Source organism: Lygodium microphyllum, chromosome 1 (genome assembly GCF_053477565.2).
Source record: "Lygodium microphyllum isolate KBCC chromosome 1, Lygodium_microphyllum_v1.1.10, whole genome shotgun sequence".
NCBI classification, from domain to species: Eukaryota; Viridiplantae; Streptophyta; class Polypodiopsida; order Schizaeales; family Lygodiaceae; genus Lygodium; species Lygodium microphyllum.
The window spans coordinates 91,766,083-91,772,082 of NC_141135.1; the positions used below are offsets into that span (position 1 = coordinate 91,766,083).

Below are 6,000 nucleotides of genomic sequence, written 5' to 3' on the forward strand. Positions count from 1 at the left end.
TAGCCTCGCTCCTTTTCTTCCCCTTCTCTATTTTCTTTCCTCCTTCCACTATTTTCCCTCTCTCTCCCGATTCAAAAAGCTCCTCTTTTCAAAAATAGATCAAAAGTTTTTCCTTTTCCAGCCTGATCCACATCTTCTTTAACCATTCAAAATCCCCTCTTTAGCCTTTGTAACTCCCATATTATTATTCTTGGTTCAATTTTAAACCATCTATTCTAGAACTTGTAGGAGTTTTAGCTTCTTCCTTCTCCTCCGATGCGTGTGTAGTCACATATGCATGCACCTGTGTGTGCTCATGGCCATGGCCACCGTGCTCCCATGGATACCACAAACCCAGAAGGACAGGGCCATCCTCTTTCGCTCTGTAGGAACCCCAAAACCGCATGATGAAGCAGCCTCAGTCATTAAGCTCAAACCGTGAATCCGTCCAACAGTCAATGGCTCCTCTTTTTGCTGAGTCTACGAGCAATAGTGCTAATGGATTTTGGCAAGCAATGATTCCAAACCTTTTTGCAGCAACATGTATCAACATAGGCTGAAAGCATCTCATCATGCTCACTCATGTGCAGAAAATAAATGTAAACACAACAACTGAGTATATACAAAGTATCAAGTCACACGCAATTTTTGGGTGGTTTTCACACCTCGAATACGCAGCAATACGACATCCACCCCCTCTAATCCTGCGCATCCTCCAGATGGGCCAACTACCCATGATCATTATCATCGAGATCCACAAACAAATCAATCTCTTCGTTATGCATTTCCGGTAGATCAACAAGATTATCAGCCATATCATCTGTCTCTTCCATTAGAGTTTCTTGTCGTTGCTCTTCTCTTGAAAATTCTTCCAATGCATAATCCTTATCATCTCTTTTCTTGAAAATCTTGATTCTTTTTCCAGCAATTGGCACTCTAAGCATTGTTCCATCCAATTCTGTCAGCTCATATGTTGCATTATCAAAGACATGTCTGACTATGTATGGCCCAAACCATCTTTTCACCATCTTCCAAAAAATCTGCAATAACTTCCTCATTTTCCGCATGGTTCTAGTGTGGCTCTCATCCCAAAATAGTTTCTGCCCCTTTCGAAACAGCTCATATAAACAATCTGCTATGTGTGCAAAATGGGGTGTCCAAATCATGTAAAACACACAAGCTCCAATGAATCTCTGTATCTCTGAAGTGGTAGAACAATACTCCATAATCTTGCCTATAAAATCCACCTTCTTATCCACAGTCTTGTATTTCGTGTCAACCCTGGCTTCATTATGCTCTTCTGCATTACATAAACCTTGCTGTAAATCAACAATTCTACACTCCAATGGCTGAATATTCTCAGCCCTCTGCTCTATGGACTGCATAGAAACAGCCCCAAACTCTGAATGCTGAAATATTTCAGCAGTAAACTCTGTTGGCTGAAAATTTTCAGCCCTCTGTCTGAAAGCTGATCATAACCAGCTCGAAACTCTGTTTGCTGAATTTCTTCAGCACTCAATACTCTTTGCTGAGTTACCTCAGCCTCTGACTCAATCTGTGACACAAAATCTGCAATTTCATGAAACATATCCAGGGATTGCACTAATACATTACCATGACAATTCAGCATATCAGTTTTCAGCATATCTCCCATTTCTGACATCGTATGTGCACAAATCACACTGTCATACATACCATCTATGTGCTCATCATCCTCCAAAATTCCTGCATTTTTCAAATTTTTCTCCTTCCTGCATATATACTGCCTGGCAGCTCTAGACAATCGAGAAGTCTTCTGATAGCTCATTGAACTGTTTGCTGAAATCCCAACATAACCGGAGGAGAAAACACTACTGCTACTAGGAGGCGAGAACTCCAATCTTCTCTCCTCTGTACCACCGTCGTCTCGCGAAACGGCGGTACCTAATGAAAACCCGAATCCCTCACAGTGGGCAAGGGTGCATCTCTGAGAGTATCCCTGTTTCTAACATGGTTCACACATACAGTCATAAACTGAACTGCTCTCATACCATCTTTACTGCGAATCCGTGCATAAGCAGATCCATCATCCATGACCTTTGTCTCCATGCGCATCTCTGTAATGAATGGCTGTCCAAGGATTATGGGATACGAGCATGAATCCTGCACAAAGAAATGAAAATCCTCCTCTACATCACCAATAGAAACCCTGACACTAGGGCAAGCAGCATATAAATCACCTGCAGTGTTATTGGCGGCTCTCATACGCCACCCATGCTCTACATCCATAGGCCATCTGTTACTCTCATAAACTCCACGAACAATGAGATTAATCTCTGAACCATGATCAACCAATGCAACATAAGGCACCTGTTTTTCTCCAACCTTTACCATCGTCTCTGTAGTTGCCCTAGCCCAATGGCTCCGCGAAAAGTGACTACGCGGTATCAAAACAGGCTCATCAATTTCAGCATAATGCATAGGCTGAACCCTCTTCTCTACCTGTGGCAAAACAGAAGCATTAACAACCATAACCTCATCATCATCCTCATCCAACTCTCCAATCAAAACTCCCTGTGTATCAGTGGTAGACAATGCATGTCTTTTCCTCTTCAGGACCTCCTGAAACTGATCCTGAAACTCTCTTTTTGAGATGCCCAAAATCTCAGAAATAGTGAAAGTCACCTCACTGCCAAGTATCTTATCATTAAAGATTTTCTTCATGTCTGTAGATGTCTCAATATCGGACATCAATCTGAATCCTGGCTGCTTTCTCTCTCTAGGCTCTTGCCTCTTTTCCCTCTTTTGAGCATCCTCCATCTGTCGATCTGGCCCTGGTCGTGAAGACGGTCCTGCAGTAGGTGGAGTAACAAACTCACCCCCTCTAGTCTTCTTAGCTGCACTTGGATTTTCTTCATCCCTCTTACGCTTCTCCTCAACAAATACATCTGCACCATGAGATTTAGCCAAATAAGCATAAATAGAATACCTGTCAACAGGCGAGTCCCATCCTGTCTCTGATCTGATGCTAGAGCCTGCGCTAGTCAAAACAGTTTGCTGAATTTTCCCCTTGTTTGCAGTCTCCATAGCATAAGTCCATAGTGCGGACTGAGTCTCTGATCCCTTCTCAATCTGTACTCCATATGCAGAAGCATAACCTCTAGCTGCCACATAAGAAGTACGCGCAGCCATGTCCTCCACTAACTTCTTCATTCCACCTTTACCAAAGTTGGTAGCAAGTGGAGCTCCTGTCTCAGTCAATCAAATCTTACCATCTTGCCCCCAATATACCAAATTCTGCCTCCTTGCATCCTGGAAAGAGTCACAATCCCTGCAATGCTGATGCTCCGTACTATCACACCAAATACATCTCCGATCTCTCCTAGGTGCACTAGGAGCACTCCTAGGTGCAGTAGGAGCACTAGAAGAAGTAGTAGGCACAGTCGAAGCAAACTGCTCCTTCAACTTACCCACCAACTCCGCTTTGACTGACTCAAGTGTCAAATCTGTGATTCCTTTGATTATATCATCAAGAGAAGTAGGCACCGATGGAGCGGATGGTTTTGGAGCAGAAGGTGTAGGCATCGGTCGTGGAACAGGAGGAATAGGTGGAGTAGAAACAGTAGGCACTGGCTTAGGCCAAGAAACTGGCTGAGGAGGAGAAGAAATAACAGGAATAGAAGTAGGCATAGGAGCTGATGATGGTGTAGGTGTCATGGAACCATTCTGTAGACGAGTCTTCCATATCCTCCTCTTGGTCAATGTCGAAACTGCATCCTGAGCATCCTGCCAATCAGTTTTAAGACCCATAGGCTTCGTGCGATCTTCAAGAAGCTCACCCAATTCTTCTTGAAGAGCAGGATCTGCAGCTTGCAAGAAAAGCTCAACTTTTTCAACATCCAATGCTCTTTGTTCAATGGCATCAAGCTGACTATACCTTTCTTCAAATTCTCGAATCAACTCCGAAGCAGCAAGACCCTTGTTTGGCATGTAGACCCACTCTCGGAATGACCGTCGAGTAGCCATACCAAAGTCCTCAAGGAAATATTCTTCTTTAAGAGCCTTCTTAAAATCTTGCCAATGTGTATTTTGAATAAATAAATCAGTCACCTTTGTCCTCAAAGCAGGTGTGACAAGACGAAGGAAGTACTTACTCATAAGTCCAGCAGGAACTCCAAAAAACCCCATCTTGATCTCATATGTCTTCAAATATGCTGAAACATTACGCCCGTCAAATAGCTTCTTCTCACTCTCAACTGCTTCAATAGCCTTAGTCGCGCTGTTTGCATTCTCCTGCTCCGAATAGAGTTGCCTTTGTTGAGACAACTGTTGTTGATGCAATTGTTGTTGCTGCTGCATATACATTTGTGTTTGCTGATTTTGGAGCTGCATATACATGGACATATTCTGCAAAATCTGTTTTAGATCCTCCGTTGAAGTACTTGACGCAGCAGTCATTGATGGAGCTGAAGTAGAGGCAGCTGGAATTGTAGAAGAGGCTGAAAAAGAGGCTGAAGTGTCTTCCATCCTGAAATTTCTGCGACGCTTTCACGTCGGGTTCACCAAAGATGTCGAAGGGTTTGTGAAAGCTATGTCGCAACCACAGAGGTTATTGGTCCAAGATAGAAGATCAATCAAACAAGATCAAGATTCAATTTGTGAATGCAATGTCAGAAAATGACCCTATAATCAATTTGTTCAAGCCTTTAGTCTCTTGAATGTGGCAAATAGACTTGTTGGCCTAGTTCTTCGGAAAGGAGAAAGCTTGATAAGTCATAGAGAACTTCCAAAATGTCTTCACGAGTCATTTTCCCCTCTCCATCTGCATCATAGACTCTACATCTGACATGTCGATACGCCACCCCATTAGGCGAGATAGAATAAGGGCCTTTCTGGCAACATCAATACCACTCAAATCATCACGAGGATCTGGCTCTGTATAACCAAGTGACTTGGCCTCTTGCACTACAGAACTAAAAGCCCGCCCTTCCTGTAAACTGCTCATGACAAAACCCAAGGTTCCACTAAGCACACCAACAATTTGAGTTATCGGATCTTTAGAAGTCAAAAAGCGTGTCACTGCACTGATAACCGGAAGTCCTGCTCCAACAGTGGATTCAAAGCGCAAACAACGCCATTTGCTGAACAGCTTGTCATAGATCTCCAAAGTGGACGTCAGAGGTTTCTTGTTTGCTAAGACAACAAAATTACCCAAATCTACAGCTTCACTGAGCAAATAAGCACTTTCCTCGCTTGCAGTACAATCAACCATTACCACACCTTTGAAGCCATGTCCTTGCTCTAAAAACAGATCATTCTTCACAGAGTTGTTACAAACTTTAACAGAATCCAGCCTGAATGGAGCGTTCGTGTCGCCAATATATGAGCAATGACCTGTTGACCTACCCCTCCACAGCCAAGTAGAACGATTGGTATCCGCTTCAGTACAGGATTAGTCATCCTTAGCCTACTGCCCTGGCGCCTCCGCCATAGCCACACCCGAAGCCTCTGGGAAGAGCTCCTCGGCCGCAAGATCGAGCCGTCCGCCACTTGGGATCTCGACTCTGCGAAATATGTCAGTGGAACTGAGCCCTCAGAGGGTTTCTATTCTTCTTTTGTCTACGATGAGAAGATTGTATTGCTTCTGGGTGATATGCAGTTATTAGGTGCGGCAGCAGTTGCAGTAGCATCGATCTGCGCTTTCACTGCAGTGATGAATGATCATCAAATAGACCCCTTCTACTGCCTGTTTTCGTTGTTTTTTTTCTCCCTTTTAAATTCCTCAATAGCAGGCGCACGAAAGAGCAACCTCTCAAGCAATGCACAATGGCGCAAGTAAGGTAAAGTGAACCTCCTCATGACAAACAGAGCTCGCCCTGAAGGCATTGTAGAACCACGATCATCGAATGTTTCCCTTCCTTTGCTCCAACTCTTTTAAATCCTCAAAAGCATCAAACATAGACTGCCTGCTCTCACTGTTAATCCAATCCACAACCTTCCTCGCAATAATAGGATCATATGTCTTTAGTTTTTCCCCTCTTC

General features: G+C 43.7%; 1 pseudogene; it reads right to left on the bottom strand.

The window, feature by feature from the left end:
• Window positions 1-4,762: 4,762 nt before the first annotated feature.
• On the bottom strand, window positions 4,763-5,421 carry LOC148041400 (bifunctional aspartokinase/homoserine dehydrogenase 2, chloroplastic-like; annotated as a pseudogene).
• Window positions 5,422-6,000: the final 579 nt, after the last annotated feature.